Below are 25464 nucleotides of genomic sequence, written 5' to 3' on the forward strand. Positions count from 1 at the left end.
CATCCTGAGCAGCTGCATCTTTGCCTGGTTCGGAAATTGCACCATCTCGGATCGCAAGACCCTGCAGCGGATAGTGAGGTCAGCTGAGAAGATCATTGGGGTCTCTCTTACCACCATCACGGACATTTACACTACACGCTGCATCCGCAAAGGAAACAGCATTATGAAGGACCCCATGCACCCCTCATACAATCTCTCCTTCCTCCTGCCATCTGGGAAAAGGCTCCAAAGCATTCAGGCTCTCACGACCAGACTATGTAACAGTTTCTTCCCCCAAGCTATCAGACTCCTCAATGCCCAAAGCCTGGACTGACACCTTGCCCTACTGTCCTGTTTATTATTTATTGTAATGCCTGCACTGTTTTTGTGCACTTTATGCAGTCTTGTGAAGGTCTGTAGTCTAGTGTAGCTTTCTCTGTGTTGTATTTTTTTATTACGTAGTTCGGTCTAGTTTTTTGTACTGTGTCATGTAACACCATAGTTCTTAAAAACGTTGTGTCATTTTTACTATGCACTGTACCAGCAGTTATGGTCGAAATGACAATAAAAGTTGACTTGACTTGACTTATGCAGCAGCCATTAATGTCCACTAGCAGCCTCGCCACAAAATTGTTTGCACAGTAGACCCTTTGCGTGTGGTGTTCTGAAATTCCAAAACTTTGTGTGCATTAGAATTTGCTACACATTTTTCTTGGGCCAATCATGTCTGCACTATGTAACTGGATATGAGGGTGTGATGTATTTATTCTTGGTCTCCCATTGATGCATGGCAGGGACTGAGACAACTGGCGTTAACTCAGTGGGGTGGGAGGAACTCTGAAGCAGAAGATTAACTGCCTGCTTGCTGTGGTGGACATTTGGGTCTGACAGTCCCTGAGGGAATTTGTGATCATGATTTTAAGTACCTTCTATTGGGTGGAAACAGATATAGAGCACTACCAGATGGGGAGGGGATGTGTAACTGTGGAATTTTTGTGAAATTATGTTGAAGGATTGGGAAAGGTCAAAGGTACACTAATCACCATCAGAATTTTGAGATGCTCCTGAGATTCATAAAGCTGGTATCTTATATTATTGGTCTCTTTGATCTCCTACCAAGACAAGGACATCTCCTTTACACTGGACAAATAAGATTAAATCTAATAATCCTTTATCAAGTCACTGGGGAGAAAGATTGATATTTAAGGTGTGCATGAATTATAATATTAGTTATTAAAATAGAGCTTGCACCATCTGATAAATATTCACATTTCATTCTTTCAAATTATTTTAATAAAGTCCAGGGACTTAAAATTTAGGACAGCATACACATATGGTAATATACGTGTAGAGTTTTAATCTGATTGGTTGATTCCATTATATAACTGTTCCTTTACAGCTGAAATCTCCTCAAATTGTACCAGAGGGTGGATGTGTAGGGGAAAATGCTATTATGAACAGTATAAAGGTCAGATGAAAAATAAGAAGAAATAGAACAGGATAGTTTGGGATATTAGTCCATGTTGGCTGAAATAATATTTTGACCTATGCTTTAAGCATTACACTGTTTGATTGCTAAGCAGACAGCTCATCTTGATATTAAAATTCTCACCCTGGCTTCCAAGTTCCTCCATAGTCTCAACCCTTCATTAAAAAAAAGAAAAAAAAATGGAAGCAGGAATAATCCATTCATCCATTTGTGCCTGCTCCAGCAATCAATACAATTATGACTAATTTTTACGTCATCACCATTTCCTTGAATCTTTAATTCCTCTATTAGCTAAAAATGTTGAGTTCTGTCTTGAATGTGCCCAGTGACTGAGCCTTATTAGATAGTGCATTCCAAATATTTACTAACCTCAGGGTGAAAACTTCTTCATCATCTAGTTCCAGAATGACTAATCCCTTGTGTTGAGACTGTGACTCTGGATTCTAGAACAAAAAACGGTCAAAGAAAATTTTTGAGGCTCATCAAATCAAGGCTATTAGGTTTTTCCAGCTGCTAAACCAATCAAGGGCTCTGAATGGTTATATATTTCCCAAACAATCAAAAACCAGTTATGAGACTTCGTTTTTAGAAAAGATGGATAATTTTAAGTAAAATAAAAACAATTAAGCATATGTCTAACTATGCTTTTATACAACTAAAACTTCAAAAAAAACAGATTTAATTTAAAAGGAAAGTGAATTAAATTGTTTTCTTTTGCTGCACTAGACCTAATCTCAGCAGAGTCCCCATTTTGACAACAGAGAAACTGCCGCAGGTTCACAGTTCTCTGCCAGCATCGCCCGGGAGTTCAATGCCCGATGACAGCCAAAAACCAAACATCGGTTGTGCTCAGTCGGCAAATTTGGAACTTCTGCATTCATAGGGAGACCGAATCTTTCTGACACTTGGTCAATGTTCAGCTGATTCCTGAAATGTTCTAGTGCAATATAACCTTGTGTGCTTCTGTGAAAAATTCTATTTGATGCTCCTCTTTTGAAGGGCCTTAATTTAGTTTGCTATTATAAAGGCACTTTATAAATGCATGAACGTTGTCAAGAGGAAGCAGTATTCCCTGCCAAACCTCTGAATTACAATTTCAATTGTGTCCACATTTATTTGGTGCCAGAGGAAGATAATCATGTGAATTAAAACAATTAACCACTGAAAATACCACAAATGACCTTTGATAGTGAACATGTTTTATCTTTCTGTAGTACTAATCAGATTAAAACAGTGAACTAAATCATATGGTGACTTCATGCATTAGGAACGGTGGAAGTTATAAGGATGTAGAGTCATGTGCTCATAACAGTCTAATCTACACCTATAGAACAAGAATAAGAAGAATATGCAGATTGCAGGATCCACAATCATGATCAGTGAAACAAGACTAGCAACGTGGGAGAATAGGGAAATCTAGGATCTTCCTAACGTTGAATGATTCTAATGCTTCTCACCATTTTTATTCACTCCTCAAAAGTTGGACAGTATTTTCCACCATCCTGATAATCATTTCCAGCTAGCTATTGCTTAGAAGAGCAAAAGATTTGCATTGTAGTTATTCTAACTGTAACTCTGGTCCATTGGAGCAGAACTATTTTTATGGCCCTCTCATTTTTTTAAAAAAATATACACGCCCAAAGCTGGTAAAGTTGAAATACCCCAAGTTTCGATACACGATCTGCCTGGCAAGTCTTTCAGTGCACAGGGTAAGCTAGAGTACTGAAGACTGAAGTGGTGGAACATAACTTGGAGATAAAATAACTCAAGAAGGAAACTAAATGGCGTGTTACAAAACATGAAGTCCCATGGAAGTAATACAAGCTACCTATCACTGGACCAAGAGGATGGTGAAGCAATAAGAAAAATTGAGATTACCTTGCAGAATTTGGGGTTGTTCTTTGTGGAACAAAGGTGATTGAGGGGAATAGATACTCAAATGGACATGGAGCATGTTTGAAGAGAGAAACAGAGTGAATATTTTGTTCAATGAACCTTCATTAGACTTAGAAGAAAAATAAGCATGCTTTAATGTCACAGGTTAAGGTGAGGGTTGGGGGATCAAAGGAGGAAGCAGAACAAGAGAGACTGAGCATTGTAAGCAGTGCTGGTGCTGGCTGGCTGAGTGAAGGTAATGAAGATTTGGTAATTGCAGCTAATCCGTCTAGATCAGGGGTTCCCAAACTCTTTTATGCCATGGACCTGTACCATTAACCGATGTGGTCTGTTGACCCCAGGTTGGACTGGTAGAGTAAGTAGGTGTCATTGTCCGGTCCGTAAAGTCCGCATTCTGGTTCACGGTCCTGTCCATCGTTCCTTATTCCGGGTTTTCCGGTTTTCCCTCGTTCTGTTGGGTGCTCTAATTGAGGAACACGATTCTCATTTTGAGCAGGCTACATAAATAGCTCCTGAGTTCAGCTTTATTTGCTGGACTATTTCTTTCTGAAGCCTTGCCTGTGTTGCTGTCAAGTTCTACTGCTGGGATAAGACTGGAGCCTTGCTGTGTCTAGATAAGGAATTGTCTTTGAGTCCATGCCTTTGCTAGGTAGGTCTGGCTGTTTGCTGCTACCTTGTGTTGGAAGTAGTCTCTGTGTGAACGTCTTTGCTAGGTAGGTCTGGCTGTTTGATGCTAACTTGTGTTGGGAACTGTCTCTCTGCATTCTGCATATGAGTTCTGGCCCTATGGCCTGCTCCCTTGGAGGGGTCCTGACTGTGTAGAGCCCTGACCCCAAGTCCTGTTCCTAAGGAGGGTTCCTGGCTCTGTGTTCCTGTCTCTCTCAGGACTGAGTCAAGAGTTTGGGTTCTTGTCCTGTCCTGTGCAGGAGTTCCATGTCTATTCTGGCAGCCAAGCCTTGAAGAACCCAAGCTGTGTCTAGTCCTGTAGCCACATCATGTACTTGCCTAGTTCTGGGGTCTGAGCCCAAGTAGGACCCAGGTTCTGGGACCTTGTCCAGTCTCTGGCTCGGAGTCCAAGCCCAGGCTCTTAGTTCCCAGTTCCTTGTCCTGGTCCTGCTTCCCTAGCCAAAGTTCTAGCCCAAGTCTGTGTTCCTGTCCAGCTCCTAGTCTGTGTCCTGTCCCTAACTCTAGTCCAGTCCAGTTGCTAGTACTTCAGTGTTTGTGTCTTGCATTTGGGTCTGCTCCCAATGCCTATTTTATGATGGTAGGATTGATGACTGAATGCAGAAGAAAGGAAGAAAGAAACTGATTTATACCTGGCTTTAAAAGGGAGAGTATAGTGGAATTAACACACAAAACACCGGAAGGATTCAGCAGATCAGGTGGCATCCATGGATGGAAGTAAATCAATATTTCAGACTGAGACCCTTCATTGTGAATGAAAAGGAAGAGGGCAGAATAAAAAGATTGGGAAAGGGGAAAAAGCACATTCTGACAGGCAAATCCAGGTGAGAAGGGGAAGGTTGGAAGATAGGGAATGGTGTGGAAGGCTGGGTGGTGATTGGTGTAAGAGGCAAAGGGATGAGGAAGGAATCTGATAGAAGAGGACAGTTGACTGTGAAATAAAGAGGAAGAGGATTTATTCCAGCTTTAGCCCTCTTTCATTTCTGTCCTAATTACTTCTTAGCACAAACTCTGTGTGTGTGTGTGTGTGTGTGTGTGTGTGTGTGTGTGTGTGTGTGTGAGTGTGTGAGTGAGTGTGTGAGTGAGTGTGTGTGTGTGTGTGTGTGTGTGTGTGTGTGTGTGTGTGTGTGTGTGTGTGTGTCCTTTTATAGTAGAAGTGCAAGTTGGAGGAAAAATTATAGGGATATTTGCTACAAGTTAATCAAGAGGAATATTGTGGCAAACCTGGTAAAATATCAAATCAAAATAGTAATGGTAGAGATGGTTAAGAATGTCAAGCTCCTATGTATAAATATCACCAACACTTGTCCTGGTCCAATCACAAAGGTGCCATTATTTGCTTTAAAGGCTAAGGAAGCTTTACCCCAATATCCCTCACCAATTTTTATAGATGCCCCATAAAGAGCATCCTATCCTGATGCATCTTGGTATGTCAACTGCTCCATAGGTGTTTAAGTTCAAGTTCAATTGTCTTTTAGCCATACATGAATACCCATGCATATCACTAAATGAAACAATGTCACTCAAGGGCCAAGGGGTACAACATAATAACAGGAGTCACACGGAGCATAATTAGCATATAGAAGATAGCAAACACACATATGGTTATCAGTAAAATACAGTCACACAAAAAGAACATAGTCCAAGACCCTGAGTCCAAGAATGGTACATAAATCGGCAGTCAAACACAGTACAGCTTGTCTTCTGCTAAGTGAACATGGGGGCAGCACTGACTCCAGATTGGACCCCAAGGCACACCACCTCCAGTGGAGCACACTGACTCTGATACCTTCTCCTGGGTGACTCCACAGCACCGTCCACAAGAAATTGCACAGAGTTGTTCTAAACTGTCTTCATGCTGCAAAAACCTCACTACCTACCTCATTATGGCCTTACACCTTATTGTCTACCTTCAATGCACTTTCTCTGCAACTGGAACACTATATTCTCCATTAGACCATTGTTTTTCCCTTGTATTTTGTCAATGTACCTATGTTGTGAAATTATCCTTATGGATAGCATGCAAAAGAAAATTCAGTCATTGCACTTACAGCATATGTGAAAAGAATAATCTAATTACCAGAACATAACAGATTGCAGAAAGGATGAGTACACTTCTCATTACATGGAAAGGTGTGTTTGCTTCTCTAAGACTGCACAGAGATTTGAACCAACTGCTTTGGTAGAATGTGAGTTTAGATCGGATGAACACTAAGAAGTACCCCCTACAAATTGGTAGGTCAAGGACCATGTGACACTAATTCAAATAGACAAGTAAAAGACAGAGAAAGTAAAGAAGGAAAATCCTTTTCTTACACAGTGACATTATGATTTGGAACAGACTGCTTTCAAGGATGGTGGGGAAAAAAGATTCAATCAAGGTTTTCAAAAGAGAAATGCATTGAGACTTGAGTAAAAATAATGTATAGGTGTATAGGGAAAGAGTCGGTTAATGCATCTATATACAGAGATGTCTAGGATTTGATGGGCCACAAGGTCTCCCCTTTGGCCATAACTATCTTATAATAATAATTATCTTGTAATAATAATTCAGAAATATTGAATTTTCTATATAATGCAGAGATATTTAATTGTTGACAATTTTTCTGCTTGAACCACAGGTACAGTATTTCATTTCACCTTTGAGTATGGTGCTCATCTGATCAAATCATTCAAGCATCACAACCAAATATTTCATACAGCTGTAAGTTACTGTAGGTCAGTCAAATACCCTAATAAGTAATCAAGACCCCTCAGATCTAAGCAGCTGACCAGTTAATTAAATAACCATCAATCATAAGCACTGATTAAGTGTGAACATCATATGACCAGCTCATTGCTTGTGCTTGCTGCCACTATACGCCTTAAATATCCACGAAGCTTGCAAGCTGTCATCCATGAATAGGCAGGTAAAACTTTTAGCATGCTGGGAAATTAACCGTGTAGATCATACAATGAAATAATTGGCGCTTTTTAATATTGTGGACTTTAGATTCAGAAGGAATTTCTCATTATGAGGAAAAGCGTCCTCACTTGTAACAAGAAAATATGTGAAGAACTAAGTGGGCACAAAGCTCTTCTTACTCCTTCTCAGTAGCAACATAGTCTGAGCAAAAGTAAAATTCTTTCAACATTTCCTAGAATGATTCTCTTCAATCATCCATTGAAAGTCACACATTAACCTTTACCGAGTCAGAGGTACAAATTGTGACAGTTATTAAGTATAGGCAAATCTGTATTAAAGCAGATAGATTTTCAAGGACAATGAACAAAGTTTCTTGTAATATTAAGAGGTGAATGCAAATTGCATTTTCCTTCCATATTCCAAAGACGTAAGGGTTAATAAATTGTGGTCATGCTATGCTGATGCTGGAAGTATGGGAACAACTCCAGAAAGTCCTCAGACTGTTGCTCATTGCTGCAAATGACTCCTTTAACTGTATGTATCCAATATTTCAATAAACATGTGAAAAGTAAAGCTAATCTAATGTTAAATGTGCCATGTTGATAAAGGGGATAAATCTGAAGGGGAATTTAGCATAATCAATACAACTCCATCCAAACATATATTTAATATTTGGGCACAGTTCACAAAGTAAGTAGAACACTTTGAGAATGTCTTTTAAGTGCATGTTGGGCAAAGTACAAATCAAATTAATTTAATTTTGTTCAGAATTAAAACATTAAACAGAAATTGTAAATGCTCTTTTAGAGCAGCAGTTCCCAACTTGGAGTCCACAGACCCCTTATTGGTCCATGGCACAATAAAAGGTTGGGAATCCCTGCCTTAGAGGAACAGCAAAGATGTTACAGACATCTCTGAAGAATAACAAGCAAGATCGTTGCAAAATACAGGCTGTTCTTCATTCTTGAGTGAATGGTCATCATTACATGCCAAGATACCACAAAAGCAATGTAATGTTTACTACATTAAAAATATTGGATCCATCTGTAAAGAATAGTTGAAGTATTTTGCGAAGTGTATGTGAAAAGCATCAACATAAATTGGAAGAACGCACACAAAATGCAGGAGGAACTCAGCAAGTCAGGCACATCTAGGGAAAGGAATAAACTGTTGTTATTTTGGGCCAGTACTTCATCAGTATTGCTGAAATTGGAAGATTTCATTCTTCAGAGAACCTTGTATCAAATTCTACCATCTCTTTATCACTCTCTCTTTCATCTTTACATCCCTTTGAAGATCCAGCTTTCTTCTAATTTCTGCTTGGCTGCACTTTCCAAGATTTCCATTACCCCATCCATTATTGATCATACCGTAGTTATATATTTCTTTTTAGTAAGTTGCTAAAGACTGTTTATACCTCCGCTGACTAACTTCTTCAAAGTGACTGAACTATATGCAATGGAAAATTTTCTACAATGGCACAAAATTTTCTGGTAGTCTTGCAGTTTTCTGTTCATTGCACCATCTCAAATACTGATGGATAGAAATGGACAGTTCATGCCTTGTCATGCGCCACCAGAGAATGGCTATTAATAAACACCTAATGCACTTGCATACCGTGAAACCTGGAACTGAATTGCCACAGATTTCTCCATTTCAATTGAAGATAAAATTGAATACTTTATGCTGCACAAAGTTTTCTTCCAATTTAGATTCCATCTGCTTTAAAAATATATTATAATCTAAGTATCACATTGCTTTTCTCCAGAAAGCAATATTGGCATGGTTGGAGTGAACAGTTAGATCTGGTTTGTACTCAGCTCTACCTGGATTACAAAAGCTTGTCCTTAATGTACTATTCCCTGGGTGTTGTCAAGGACACTCTTCAGTGATCCAGCCACAGACTCCCTAATGCAGAGCACATACCCACAAGATAACATGACCCCTCGAGAGGACACATTTCGTGATGAGTTTTAGCCTAGGCTCGAATGGAGCAGCATTATTGACTGTGGACATCTGCCATAATAAAACAGCTGTGTGCGCAGCTTCCAAACATGAAGAGTGCCCTCTTCACAAAATGGTGTTATTTAACTTAACCGATCAGTAAAGCATTTAACTTCAACTATCCCAGTCCATTCACTCTAGATTCAATGGTTATCCCTAAACACAGTGATCCAAAAGAAAAACTATGAAGTACGAATAAAAAATCTAGCCAATGAAACACAGGGACTGATTTATTGTATTGCTTTCAAAATATATTCATGCATTCACAAGCTGCGGACATCACTGCAAAGCCAAAATTTATAAGATTTATATCTGATTACATTCAAGTACACTCCAAAGCAAAGTAATGGTGCTGCAAAATGAGGTAAGGTAAACTTACAATTTCATTAGCATTTCCTAATTAACAACACTATTTCAGCTAGAACACTATTATGATGATGTTCTCTTCACTGAACATGGCAATAGTGACATTAGGTAAAGCATCAATGTTAGTTCAAGCTATTATTAAAACAATTACAGGACAGCTCCACTGCTTATATCATTTCCTTTCTTTGCACTGATGTTTTCTTCCTATTACAAAAGGTCTACATTGAGCAGACAATACTGATGTAATTAAATTTACCAGACGTACACAAAAGATAAGGAAGACGATTCCGAGTAGTTTACAGCATACAGTCTGGAAGCTTCAAATGGATCGGATACCTAGGAACTGATTTACACTACCCCAAGACAACAATTCTAGTAGACAAACAATATCAGCTACTGAAGATTCAGCTGAGAATCAAAATCAGATTTAATACCACTGGCATATGTCATGAAATTTGTTTTTTTGTAGCAGCAGTGTACAGTGTTGCAAAACAGAATAAAATAAAAACTATAAACTGCAATAATTGTATAGTATACAAACATAAATTAAATAAGAAGTTAAAAAAGTAAAAACAAATACAAAGGAAGTGTTCATGGGTTCATTGTCTGTTCAGAAATCTGATGGTGGGGGGGCAAAAAGTGTCCCTAAAATGTTGAGTGTGTGTCTTCAGCATCCTTTAGCTTTGGATACTACCTCTTTTTTATACCTTTTTTAATATGTAGTATTTCTGTATTTGCACATTTATAAAAATCTATACAATATACATAATTGTTTTACTTGTTTCTTTATTATTATGTTTATTTTTTTTTTCACTCTCTGCTAGATTATGAATTGCATTGAATTGCTGCTGCTAAGTTAACAAATTTCACGTCACATGCCAGTGATAATAAATCTCATTCTGAGTCTTCACCTTGACGGATGCAATGAGAAGAGGGTATGCTCTGGATAATAGGGATTATTAATGATTGATGTTGACTCTTCGAGGCATCGTTTCTTGAAGGTTTTCTCGATGCTTTGAGAGGCTAGTGCCTATGATGGAGCTGGCTGAACTTTCTGCAGCCTTTTATGATCTGATGCAGTGATCCCTCCATACCCGATGGTGATTGAACTACTTAGAATGCTCTCCATGGTACATCTGCAGAAATTCGTGGAAGTCTTTGGTAACATACTAATTCACCTCAAACTCCTAATGAAATTTAACCGTTGTCATGTTTTCTCTGTAATTGCATTGATAAGTTTGGCTCAGGAAAGATCCTCAGAGATGTTGACACCCAAAAACTTGAAAATGCTCACCCTTTCCAGTTCTGATCTCTCAATGAAGATTGGTGTGATCCCTCAACTAACCCTTCCTGAAATCCATAATCAATTCCTTAGCTTTACTGACATTGAGTGCAAGGTTGTGTCTGGAACTCAACTGCCTAATCTATCTCACTTCTGTACACCTGCCCATCAGCATCTGAAACCCTGCCAACAAGAGCACTGTCATTAGCAAATTTGTAAATGGTGTTTGAGCTGTGGATGTAGAGAGAGTAGAACAGTAGGTTAAACACACATCCTTGAGGTGCACCAGAGTTGGTTACTGGCAAGAAGGAGATGTTATTTCCGATCCATATAGACTGTGGTCTCCCAGTGAGGAAGTCAAGAATCCAATCGCAGAGCGAGGTACAGAGGCCCAGGTTTGGAGCTTATAGATTAGAACTGAGGTTAAGCTTGTGTCAAATACTGAGCTGTAATCAATAAATAGCAGCCTGATATGGGTATTGCTATTGTCCAAATGATCCCAGGCTGAGTGAAGAGCCAGTGAGATTGCATCTTCTATAGCGATATTGTGGTGATTAGCAAATTGCAGCAGGCCCAGGTCCTTGCGTAGGCAGGTGTTGATTCTAGCCTTGATACAAGTACCACAAAGTGCTAGTCATTCAGAAGCTCACCCTGCTCTTCTTGAAATTGGTAAAATTGTCACTTTTTGTGAAGCAGCAGTGAGAGAGTAATGATGTCCTTGAATGCTCAAGCCAGTTCGTTTGCACAAGTTTTCAGAGTGCTACCAGACACGCCATCAGATTCAGAAGCCTTGCAAGGGTTCACCCTCTTGAAAGTTATCTTGATGTTAGCCTCCAAGGCAGAAATCACAAAGTCAGCAAATGCTACAGGGATTCACACTGATTCACATGGATGTAGTGTTATTCTCCCTTTCAAAGCATGCATAAAAGGTGTTGAGCTCATCTGGGAGTGAAGCATCACTACCATTCATGATGTTAGGTTTCACTTTGGAGGTAATGACCTGCAAATCCTGTAAGAGCTGACATGCATCTATTCCATCTCTTGCCTTGATAAGAATTGTGTTTTTTGCTCTTGAGTTAGCCTTCTTGTATCTTTCTGCATCACCGATCTTGAATGCCACTGATCTAGCCTCGAGCGGACTATGAGTTTCCTGGTTCATCCATGGCTTTTGATTTGGGTATGTCTGGTATGTTCTTGAAGGCAGATACTCATCCACATCGATTTTGATGAAGCTGATGACAACTGTGGTGTATTTGTTCAGACTCAAAGGTGAATCCCTGAACATTGTCCAGTCCACTCACTCTAAGCAGTGCTGTAGGCACACCTCCACCTTCCTTGACCATATCTTTTTGGTCCCCACCACTGGTGTTGCTGTCTTAAGTACCTGCCTGTACACTAGGAGTAGAAGTACAGCCAGGTGTTTAGACTTTCCAAAGTGTGGGTGTGGAGTGACACGGTAAGCATCCTCGATAGTGCTATAACAGTGGTCATGTGTGTTGGCTCCTCTAGCTTCACAGGTGATATGCTGCTGATAGTTGTTTAGAGACTTCTTCAAGCTGTCCTGATTGAAGTACCCCACAATGATAAGGAAGACATCAAGTAGTGCTGTTTCATGCCTGCTTGTCCTGGAGCTTAGCTCCTCCTCCTATGCCTGCTTGATGCTGTCCTGTGGTGGAATGTACACTGCTACTAGGACAAGCGGGGAAAACCCCTTCAGCAGATAAAAAGAATAATGTTTGATCATTAGATGTCCCAGGTCAGATGAGCAGGACTGAGTTGGAATTAACAGCACCATAATGAGTTAGTCATAATGCATAGTCCACCTCCTCTTCCTTTAAAAGGCTGAGCTGTCCTGTCTTTGTGGAGAATGGTAAAGCCATTGAGCTCTTGTGCTGCATCTGAAATGGTGTTTGATAGCCCTGTTTCTGTGATGCAAAGTGCACTGGAGTCCCTGATGTCCCTCTGGTACAGCATTCTTGCTCTAAGGTCTTCAACTTTATTTTCCAGAGACTGGACTTTCACCAGATGGGTGGGTGAGAGTGTCGGTCTAAAGCCCTCGTGTTTCTATCTTACTTGCAGCTCAGCACGCTTCACTAGGCTGCAAGTTGACATTCAGCTGGCATAGTATACATTTTTGAAGTGAAAATATTGTTTCATTGCATTTTCAGCCTTTTGCATTTTGGAATATTTCACTACCCTAATGTGAGATAAACATAGCATGCAACTTTAAATTCACTATATCAACATCATTTGTAATTTTACATTCTGCACAATAAAATGGATGCATAAAATATATCTATCCAAATGATTTCAAGAAGTGCATTCATTATCTTTCAACACACACAGTAAACAGAAATATTACTTACTATTATTGTGTCAACATACTTGAAAGAAAAGAAATGTAATCTTTTGAAAAGCATAGCATTGTAAAAATATGATTGGACAAGCCACATAGAGGCACATCTTCAATTTCAAGTTTCACAGAACAGAATCATTGGACCTCTTAGTTTTATGCTGTGTTGAAATCTGTTAAGATACTGCATACCATCTTCTTGCTACGGTGGAGTGTTGCTACTGAACAACTGGATATTTCAACAATGTATTTTACTCAGAGATACAACTTGGAACAGGATTTCCTGGCCCAGTGAGGAGCACCAACCAGAAACCTAACTATTTAACACTAACCTAATTACAGGAAGTCGTGGGAGGAAACCAGAGTACCTAACAGAAACCCTCATACTCACGAGGAGAACATGCAAACTCCTTTCAGTCAGCATCGAAAATGAACTCCAAGATTCCCTGAGCTGTAATAGCATTGCACTACCCGCCAAGGTACCATGACACCCGTGGGATAAGGGTTGAATCAAATGGATTTGCAAAAGATATTGAAAAACAGTGAACAGAGAAGGTGATCATAATTGGGCATGGAGCCATACAGAAACTCACCATGACCATAAACTGAACAAGGGTCTTAGCCCAGAACGTGTTTGTTCATTTCCATAGATCTTCTGAGTTCCTCTAACATTTCGTGTGTGTGTCGCTTTGAATTTCCAGTATCTGCAGAATTTCTCATGTTTAAGACCATATCCAGGTGTCTTTGCCAGATGTTATCCGGGAAAAAAATTTATAAAGAGCAATTTATGAATCCTCATACTTTATGGAAGAGTGCATGACAGCAAAATATATGTGAAAGAAATGCCAATGATGTCATCTGTCCTTGAGTATGGAGAATGGATTACCTCCACAATGCAGCAGTGAGCAGAAAAATGTGAGAATGTCTGGGTTTAAGTTAGAAAATTAGGACAAAGAGTTGGTCGGAGATTATTGCTCATCCTTACCAAAAAAAAGCTCATTGATCTCAGGTTTGAATTATTAAATTCTTAATTGCTTTTTGGAGAAAGAAATACATATTCTTACAAACAACCAACATGACCTAATTTGGGGTCATTGTTTCCTTCTTCGTTCTCTCCATCAACTTTGACATAACATCTATTTTTCAATGACATCTTTGCAAATTGCCTTGGGAATTTGATCCCAGATTACATTAGCAGTGACTGAAGAACATACAGATTATTAATTTATGGTACAAGATGGTGCAAGGGCAACACAGGAATTTTGGGGCAGAAAGAGACCATGACGGGAGAGATCCCTTTACCTTTTACATAGTTCATGGATGCACAAATGTTCATCGATTGTCACTTTAAATTTCAGATGTAAAAGAGCCAGAAAAATTTACAGCACGGACATGTACAATTTGGCCCACAATGTCCAGTGGGCATCCATCTATAGGAATCCCATTTTCCAATATTAAGTGCATTACCTTCTACACTGAGGTAATTCAGATGCTCGTCTAGATACTTATTAAGTGTTGTCAGCAACTCTCTTTCTCCTATTCTCTCAGTCTGGATTAGAGAGGTGAAAATTTTATTCTGCCCAAGACTTTAAATGCCATTGAAAGTCATACTATGGCTGTTGTTCTGTGTCTCATTATCTGAATGATGAAGCTGGAGCATTTGTCTCACCTCTGCTAAGTATTTGCTTCTCCTGACAACTTCAAAATGACAAAATTCAGTAGAACTGCATGTTGGACTTGCACTAATGGTGCAGTCTTTCAGATTTTTAAACTGAACAAACTGACATCTATTTTCAAATAGATGTATACAGAAATGGAGAACAGGATTTTCAAGCACCATAACATGAACCTTGCCAATGGCATATTTCAGCTCATGGTGACAATAGTGCCTCACTGTCCATTCACAGCACGCTTTATATTGCTAGCTTGTATGCTGGTTGCAGGAATGAAAATCTGTCTTGGATTTCACAAGAGCCTTCAAATATATAAAGAAGTAATTTTGAAATTGCCAGAAACCAGATTGTAAAACTGATGGATAAGCCATATTCCCTCTGGTACCTAGTTTTGATCATTATACTTATGATCATCACTATGGCAACAGCTCAGGTGTGCACTTCATATCATATCTCCATATCAGCTCCAGGCTAACGCAGATCTCATTAACAGCTTGCTCCCAGGTTACTCATACTTCTGACATTTAATAATTTGACCGTTTTGGCATGTACAGCATTCAGACTACTGAAACTTCCATTTGATCCCCAGTTCGACAAATGAGTATGATTTCACCTCAATGATCAAACCTTTAGATCCTCAACTAAAATCTTCATTGTCCAATTTCACTCAAGCTTTCCCATAATCCTTTAGGCTTCCCCCTGTGCTTAGCTTACATTTTTTAACCATAGATAGACTGGATAATATAACTGGAACTGAAGATGGGAAGAATAAACCAAAGGCAATTGCTGTCTGCTATTTCGATGCAAGACAAATGCATTCCAATTTATCCAAGGAAAACTGTGGGATAAAGTGATCAATTTTCTTACCCATCATATTGCACATTTCCATGACAATTCCATGTGCTTTCTTATTATCTTTTCCAGTCTGTAAATGTATTTTCACAAATACATTTCTTGATAATCACATTGTACACAGAAGGATACCGCATTGCTTGTTAGGAGAAATAACCAGTCCCAAAATGTAAGAAATTCAATTAACAGGAAAGTGTGCTTGCAGCTTTACATTCTTAAAAGGTTAAGAAGGTTTGGCTTGTCACTAGCCACTCCAACAATCTACTGCAGATGTACTGTTGAAAACATTCTGATCGGTTATATCATGATCTGATATGCCAATTCAAATGAGCAGGAATAACCCCAATCTTAATGCTGTGGAGAGCAGTGGAGACAGCCAGTACTTTATGAGCATATGCATCCCCATCATCAGTCACATATACAAAGTTCAGTATCATTTTATTATCAAAGTACATGCATTTTACCACATTGAACCCTGAAATTCATTTTCCTGTGGGCATTCATAGTAAATACAAGAAACAATAACACAGCACACCCAGCAATGTGGACAAACAATTAGTGTGCAAAAAAAAACAAACTTCACAAATACAAAAAAGAAAGAGAAATAATAAATAAATGTAAACAAATAGATGGACTATAGATATCGAGAACATGAGAAGAGTTCATGAGTTGTGGGAACTGCTCAAAGATGGGGTGAGTGAAGTTATCCCCTCTCCTTCAAGAGTATGATGATTGTTGGGTAATAACTATTCCTGAATTTGCTGGTTTGAGTCCTGAGGCCACTGTACCATCTTCCTGATGGCAGCAGTGAAAAGAGGGAGCACCCTGGATGGTGGGGTCTTTGATGATGGATGCTGCTTTCCTGTGACAACAGTCCATATAGATGTGCTCTGTGGTGGAGAAGACTTTATCCGTGAAGAATGTAGCAAAATTCATTACTTTTGCGGGCTTTTCCAACAAAAAGCATTGATGTTGCCATAGCAGGCTGAGATACAACTAGTCTCAATCACTATTTGGCGCACTGCATCAAGATGGCAACGTCCGTCATCAATGATCACTACCACATTATACAAGCTATTTTCTCACAGCAGCCACTGTGCAAGAGGTACAAGAGCCTGAAATCACACACCACCAGGTCCAATAACAGCTACTTCCCTTAGAAACAACTTCCATTTGGATGTTGAACCAACCCACACAACCCAAAACAATACCTCAATACAGCAATTCTATAACCACTTTTCAAAGCAATGGAATTTGTTATGTTCCAATTAGAGTCATTGAGACACTTAACACTACAGCACAGAAACAGGCCATTTACCCCATCTGGTCTATGCAGAACTATTAAACTGCCTAGTCCCATCAAACAGCACCATAGCCCACCACACCCCTCTCATCCATGTACCTATCTAAATTTCTCCTAACTGTTGAAATCAAACCCATATCCATCACTTTCACTGGCAGTTCATTCCACACTCTGAGTGAAGAAGTCCCCCCTTGTGTTCCCCTTAAACAAAGAAATCCTACAGCACAATATAGGCCCCTTGGCCCACAATGCTGTGCCTAACATGTCTTTACTTTAGAAATTACTTAGTGTTACCCGTGGCCCTCTATTTTTCTAAGCTCCATGTACCTATCCAGGAGTCTCTTAAAAGACCCTATCGTATCCGCCTCCACCACCATCACCAGCAGCCCATTACACACACTTGCCACTGTCTGTGTAAAAATATTACTCCTGACATCTCCTCTACCTACTCCCAAGCACCTTAAAAATGTGCCCTCTCGTGTTAGCCATTTCAACCCTGGAAAAAGCCCTCTGACTATTCACACAATCAATGCGACTCATCATCTTATACACCTCTATCAGGTCACCTCTCATCTTCCATTGCTCCAAAGAGAAAAGGCTGAGTTCACTTAACCTATTCTCATAAGGCATGCTCCCCAATCCAGGCAACATCCTTGTAAATTCCTCTGCACCCTTTCGATAGCTTCATTTATCCTTTTGAAAACCCTCAAAGTTTTGTGTACCTCTTTAAAATCTGCCCTCATTCCCCTACACTCTAAAGAGTAGAATCCTAACCTATTCAACCTTGCCCTGTAACTCAGATACTCAAATCCTGGCAGCATCCTTGTAATTTTTTTCTGCACTCTTTCAATCTTATTGACAACTTTCCTGTGGGTAGGTATCCGAACCTACACACAATATTCCAAATTGGGCCTCACCAATGTCTTATACAACTGCAATATAACATCCCAACTCTGAAACCTTCATTTGTGAAGGCCAATGACCCAAAAGCTTTCATTACTACCCCATCTACCTGTGACGGATCTTTGAAGGAATTTTGGATCTGTATTCCCAGATCACTCTGTTCTGCTGCACTCCTGACTGCCCTCCCACTCTCTCTGTAAGTTCTACGCTGGTTTGTCCTTCCAAAATACAACACCTCACACATATCTGCCTTAAATTCCATCTGCCAGTTTTCAGCACATTTTTCCAGATGGTCCAGATTTCATTTCAAGCTTTCATTGGCTTCCTCTCTATCCACTGCGCCCCCAATCTTTGCATCATTTGCAAAGCTGGTGATCCAGTTTACTACATCATAATCCAGATAGCTGATGTAGATAACAAACAACAACATGCCCAGCTCAGATCCCTGCGTAATATCAGTAGCCACAGGCATCCAGTCAGAGAGGCAACCATTTACTACATCTGGCTTCTCCCCCCAAAGCCAATATCTAAACCAATTTACTACCTCATCCTGAACGCCAAGCAACTGAACTTTCTTGACAAACCTCCTATGTGGGACCTTATTATAGGCCCTACTAAAGTCCATGTAGACAACATCCACTACCTTGATTTCATCAACTTTCCTAGTAACTTCCTCACAAAAGTCTATAAGGACGGTTTAAGTATCTCCGCTCGGGCCTGTACAATTTCTGCACTAGTGTCCCATAGAGTCTGAAGGAACATCTTGTCAGCCCCTAGACATTTATCCAACCTAATTTGCCTCCATTGTAATTTGTATATGGTCCATGAGCTCACTGCTGGTTTGCTTCAATTTTACAGGCTCTGGGTTCATCTCCTGAATAAATACAAATGCAAGAATTTAATTTAATATCTCCTCCATTTCTTTTGGCTCAATCCATAGATGATCACTCTTATCTTCAAAAGGACCAATGCTGGCCTTTGCAATGATTGTGCTCTTCATATATCTATAGAATCATTCTCCTTTAATTTGTCTGCCAGCTAACCTCATAATCCTATCTGCATGCAATTTTTTTCAGATGCCTTTGCAGGACAAAGTAATTTACACAGATGATCTAATATCTTCAGGGGACAGAGATCCCAGATACTCAAAATTAATATCTTGAGGACTGATTCGCTGAGTGCACACATAATTAATCTGTTAATTAATCAACTATAGCTGTGACCTAGGGATCCCAACCTGGGGTCTATGGACGCCTTGCTTAATGGTATTGGCCCATAGCATAAAAAAGGTAGGGAACTCCTGCTTGTTACCAATTTTGATGAGCCAGGTGACAAAATCAGTGTAGTCTGCAAGCTTCCTTGAACTCAGTCACAAAGATGCCAATAATTTAAACAGTGTTGCCTGGTTTGATGCAGGCCAATGAGCATAACCCTATTGTCTTATGTTGATTAAACATGGGCCTACATAACATTGTTTACTTATTTACAGTAAGAAGCTAATCAAGGATTATTGGTAGGAAGTTTAACTTTGTCACAAAAACAATTCTAACCTGTTGAAAAGATTATGCTGTTGTGCTAGAAAGCTGAGGATAGCTATAACCATCTCAAGCCCTGGAAAGTGAATATGTATCACAATCCTATCTGCCAAAGCCTTCTCAAGACCCATTCTAGCTCTCTTAAGTCCTTCATAAACTGTTTCCTGGCTACCTTGTAATTCTCTAGAGACTTGACTGATCCTGGCTTCTTATGTCTCATTTTTTTTCTTCCTCTTTAGTAGATGTCACACATCACTTGTTAACCATGGCTTCTTCCTCCTACCATAATTTCCTTGCCTCAATAGGACAAATCTACCCAGAATACCATCCAATTACTCCCGAAACAACCTCCACATTTCATTGTGTACTTCCTTGAGTACATCTTTTCCCAATTCACACTACCAGTTTCTGCCTAATAGCATCATAATTCACTATCGTCCTATTAAATATTTTCCTATACTGTCTGTTCTTGTTATGGTAATGTTCAGTGGGTTACAACCACTGGCTCTGAAATGATCACCCACTGACAGATTTGTCCCCCGATCAGGTTCATTGCCAAGTATTAGATCCAGTGTGGCCTCTCCTCTTGTCGACATGTCTACATTTTGTGTCAGGAATCCTTCCTGGACACACCTAAAAAATTCCAAACCATCTAAATCTTTTGCACTAAAGAAGTAGTAATCAATATTAAGGAAATACTTGCGCCTATGACAATAAATATGAAACTAACTTTGACAAAATATAGAAAACTGAAGGAGTTTTATAAAAGGTGGACATATCATTTATCACTAAAGAAAGGAAGGAATCCTCTTGATCAGATTCAGATTTTTATTTATCAGATGTACTGTACATCTAAATATTTAGTGAAATTTGTCCTTTGTGCTAACATCTAACACAACCTGTGCTGGGGGAAGCCTGCATGGAGAGATTCTCTCATTAAAAGGCTAATTACTTTATTCTTTTTCAAAAACTCGCATAGCTTTCATCTTAGGGAGGGTTACCCTTGAATGTCAGTAACCACCCATGTACATTAAGTCATCATTGCTATTTTATAGAATAATGTAAATTATTCTGATCAATTACTGATAAACTAAACGTGATTTCACATAATGATAAAAGATGGTTAATGTACAAAGTTCTTGTAACAAATAATGGGATAAAATTTATTAAGTCCTAGAACAGATTCATGGTGCAAAAAAAACAGGTTTCAATTTTATTTGCATAATTCCATGAATCGTTGATGAAGACAGTGCTACCCATATTGGTTACTACTGCAGAGAATCAATATCGCAAGGGACTAACACCAATGTACCATAAAGATAGTCATTGAATAACGTTAGTCAAATTTACAAAAACTGTCATAGGACACAAAAGCTTCAAAGGAGGTGATTTTTACTAATTTAAACAGCAAAGAACTCAGTATGCATATATCGCCTAAACTCATAACCTATTTATGTAACAGTAAACAAATACATAGTACTGTTTTCCTCCAGAAACAATTTGTATAAACAACTTTCACAATAACACAGTCAAAATGGATTCAGACTGTTGATTGGTCTCTTCAGTTGGTTTGACCTAAAACTTTGGCCAGTGGAGATGATCTTCACTGCATAATACTTCCAAGAAAAGTGTAGGGAGTTGCTCTAGCTCATATACTGTATGTGTACTGCTTTGACCTCATTAAAGTCGTCGGTTCCTTTAATCAAGAGAAACTCAGGAATGACCATTTCAAATCTGGTGGCCTACAGATATTTAGCATCTTTTTTTTCCATATTGTCATAATCTAAAGCAAGAGATCCACAACAGAATGGAATAGTTATCAGAAAACTGTAAGAACTCATCTCCACATCCATCTCGAGAACACTACATAACCTTAAAAGTCTCCAGTTGCATTGCTACCTGCTGCCAACATCACCCCTGATCTGTTCTGGAGGTTGGATCTGTTTGAGCAAAGTGACAAAATTCAAGGAAGGTCATCACACTGAAAGGCACATTTTTCTTCATAGAGGTTAAAGTAAGAAAATTGATCCCTCATTCCTTTGGAGGTAATATATGGCTCCTGTTAAGAATATTTCTCCTCCAAATTATTCATGCAGCTTTACATCATGCACACGCTTTATATCACTCTGTACCCATCAGGAACACACCTATGACTGGAAACAAAGGAAAGCATTGAAGTAAAGCTAAAATCTTGTAGTGACAACCAAATAATTTCCTGTGTCCTTTAACATTTTCCAAGACCTGAACGCCACACCACACATGGAGACTGTCAAACAATGAAATACACTGATAGTTACTGTTTTTGATCTTTTCCAGGACACTGTAGTCATCATTCACTTAAATATATAATATGTTAGAATAGCTGGAACATAAATGTAAAAGATTCTATCAATGCTATGGAATTAGAAAATGACTTATATAACTGTAAATGAAATCATTAGTAACTAATTAATATAGCTGTCTTTGTCAGTATATAAGGTATTAGAAAACTTTGTTATTGTCCTCTAAGTTGTCAGTATTGGGAAGGATCAGTGTTGACAAAATACATTGCCAGTCCCATGCACATGAGTATTAACTCCAAAAGCACTAATTTTGTACATCCATCTGTTTTAGAGGCCTTTTGGGAACCAATTCATCATCAGTAGTTTCCAGAGAATGCAGCTTTGGGATTTCTTTTTAATCTACTATCAGAATGAACTGAAAGATAATGGCGCTGAATTCAAAACACCATTGGGTCCATCATTTCTGTAATAGATCCTTGATTGAGTCTTCCCATTAATTCCATTTCCTTTCTTCTTGCATATAGATCTTAATTCCATTCTACTTTAAGAAGAAATCTATTCCCTTTCATAGCTTGCTATTGAATGTAGTTTTCAGTGCCCTTTTAAGCAGAATACTTCAGATCATAATCACTTGCTGTATGCTAAGCTACTAGTAATAAATCACTAATGATCTAAATGGCAAACCTAGCTAAACCTAAGTGAATTAACCATAATAAAGATTAATGTAATTCATGCAAGGTAATTATTTGACAAAATCTTTTATATTCAGAGAAGACAAGAAAATATGAAGTCTTTGTTACAGGGTGTTTGTTTTACAAATAAGGTCAATTCTTGTATGTCTGGGAGCTGGGTTTTTTGCAGGGCTTTCGGTCGAGGAGAGTGAAGAGGAAGGATGAGTGTGGAGAGCTCTGGTGATCACCGGATGGCACATATGGGAATTCGAGGGTCCAGAGATCGACAATGTTTTAGCTGAGGTTGTTTATGAAGGAATACCTGAGGCGTGAGCTCCAACGATTTTTGTGCACGAACTATTTAATAAGAGTGGCATCTTTTTCATTTATATTTTGCTTCTTTACTAACCACATAGCAAAGTAAGAGATATAAAATGTAATCATTCAATTGCATATTATGTACTATCTGATATTTTGCATATGTACTGGGGTACATGGAGCTTAGAAAAATAGAGAGCTATGGGTAAGCTAGTAATTTCTAAGGTAGGGACATGTTCGACACAACTTTTAGGGCTGAAGGGCCTGTATTGTGCTGTAGGTTATCATTGTTTCTATGTTACTAATTCTTTTTCTCTTATTTAGGAATGACTGAGTAATAGAATCAAGTTATGTTTCCATATCTGTGCAGGATCATCAGATCTCATCTGCTTTGACAATAGAAGATCAGCAGATAGGGAATGGAAACAGCCAGAAGAAATACTTGAGTACTTGGCCTAAATGTCTAATAACTTCATCCTAGTAGCGGGCTTCAAGACAAAGCACCAAAATAACGGCACTTACAGCACACCAAAGTACACATCCTTTTCATTTCTGATAGGTGCTCGGGAGACCAGCAAACAGAGGAAACAATTGAGAAAGGAAAGTTGCAATAAAAAAAACCTATAATTCTATATGCTGTTCCATTGATTGGACGTGTAATAGTACAGTAGTCTCATAGTTTAGTTTTGTATGGCATTGGTTTACATTTAAATATCCGAGTAAGCCTAGTGTGATTTGGCTATTTGCAAAGCTGGGAACATTGCTCCTTTTTTGTTTGTTGTTAATCAGATTAGAAATAAGCTGGTAAGATAAAATGATCACTTGATTGCATGCAATATACAAGAGTTCATTAAGAACGGCAGGACGGATGACTTTAAGACATGGAGATTTCATGACGATTGTTCTGCTTTTTACGAATTACAATTTGCACTTACGTTAGTTTCTCAACCTCCTCCATTCATCTCACTCAGTTATTCAGGCAATTTTCCCTCCCCTTCCCCTCTTTTTCTATGCCCCACTCCGGGCTTCTCACCTGCATATCATCTCCCCCTGGGTCCACTCCTCCTTCTCTTTCTCCTTCGGCCCACTCTCCTCTCCAGCCCATTACATTTCCTACCCACCTGGCATCACCTACCACCTACTAGCTATGCTCCTTCTGCTCCTGCTACCTTTTCATTCTGGCTTCTTCCCATTCCTTTTCAGTCCAGAAGAAGGGTCTCAGCCCGAAATGTTAACTTCTCTTCATTTCCTCTAGCATTTTACGTGTGTTACCATTAACAATATTTTGTTCAAAATAATTGAAAAGATATACAGACTTATTCTAAGTACCAGCAATTTAGCATGAAGGAATTGAGATTTCTGTGACCAACTGCATCGCCATCTGGTGTGGGAGTCGCAATGCATCAGACCATAAGACCTTAGAAAGAATAGTGGGAGCAGTTGAGCAAGTCATCAGGGTCTCTCTTCCACCCATCTGAGATACTTATCAGGAGCGCCACAAATGCAGGGCACTTGGTATTGTTAACGATGCCTCCCATCTGGCCCATAATCTCTTTGACCCCACCACCCCTCACCATCAGGCAGGAGGTACCATAGCATTAAGACCAGGAAAGGACTGTTATTATGAGAAACAGCTTCTTCCCCCGTGTTGTGCGTTTACATAACTCCCTGTTTCCACCCTGGTCTCAACACTTATGCAGCATTATACTACTCACTTTTTGACTTGTGTTGCTAAATGTCAATCTTGCAGAACATATTTTATTATTTTGCAAATTTATATGTGACAACATTACTTTATTGTTGTGTGTGAGTTACACATACTATGTTGTGCACCTTGGTCCAGAGGATCGTGGTTTCAGTTGGTGATATACTTGTATACAGTTGAACGACAAGAAACTTGAACTTGAGTACATCTGCTGTTCTCATATGATGGCAACTCTGTCCACAGTAAAGAAGCCAGATTAGCTACTGCAAAGTTACCAATTTGATTGACTACTAAAGAATTTTTTGAAACATGTCTTTTGCATCATTGGGACACCATATTGAAACATGTTCGATCTTCAAGTTGAACATTAATGAGTCTCTCACAGTTGTACCTCTCTAGCCTGTGACACCAATACAGTAAAGTAGTAGTCCAACCATGGGGTGAACGAGTCTTAATTTCAAGGCCAAGGCTAATAAAATTGGCAGATAAGGCTGCAGCCGAAATGGTAGGACTATTTAAGAATTTAGCAAATGGAAGTCCAGGAAATTGATGAGGAAAATGAAAATAGAACATGACAGCAAACAACAAGAAACAAAATCTGACTGCAAGAGTTTCTTTAGGGATAAGGAAATGAACAATGAAGGCAAATATGAGCCTTTACAGACATGTAACTATCAATAGGCTATAAATGGCAAAGTAATAAATTGAGCTCTTGTACATCATGGAAGACACAAAAGGGAGAAAAAAAAACACTCCTTTCAGTTCCAAAACAACAAGGGTCCAATTCAGAAATGAACTTGAAATTAATTTGTTTTTGTAGTATTAATTGATTAACTACTAGAAAAGTTAATGAGTCTGAAACCTGATAATACAAAAGGACCTGATTACCACAGAGTTTTGAAAGAGCTGGAAACTGAAATAAAGGTTGTCGCATTCTCATCTTTCAAGATTCATTGATTACAAAATGGTTTCTACAAATTGCAGGGTAGCTGACCTCACTCTTAATGAAAAAGGAAACAGAAAACAGGATTCCACCTAACCGTCAGCCTTTCTCAATAAGACGTAGACATAGGACTATATGAGCAGAACTGAACCGTTTGTCAAGTCTGCTCCTCCAGTCCATCATGGATGATTTATTGTCCTTCTCAACCCCATTCTCCTGCCTTGCTCCTGTAAACTTTGTCACATGACTAACCAGGAACCTACAATTTCCACTTTATATACACTCAATGACTTGGCCTCTATAGCTGTCTGTGATAATGAA

This window comes from Hypanus sabinus, chromosome 20 (assembly GCF_030144855.1).
Source record: "Hypanus sabinus isolate sHypSab1 chromosome 20, sHypSab1.hap1, whole genome shotgun sequence".
Taxonomy (NCBI): Eukaryota; Metazoa; Chordata; class Chondrichthyes; order Myliobatiformes; family Dasyatidae; genus Hypanus; species Hypanus sabinus.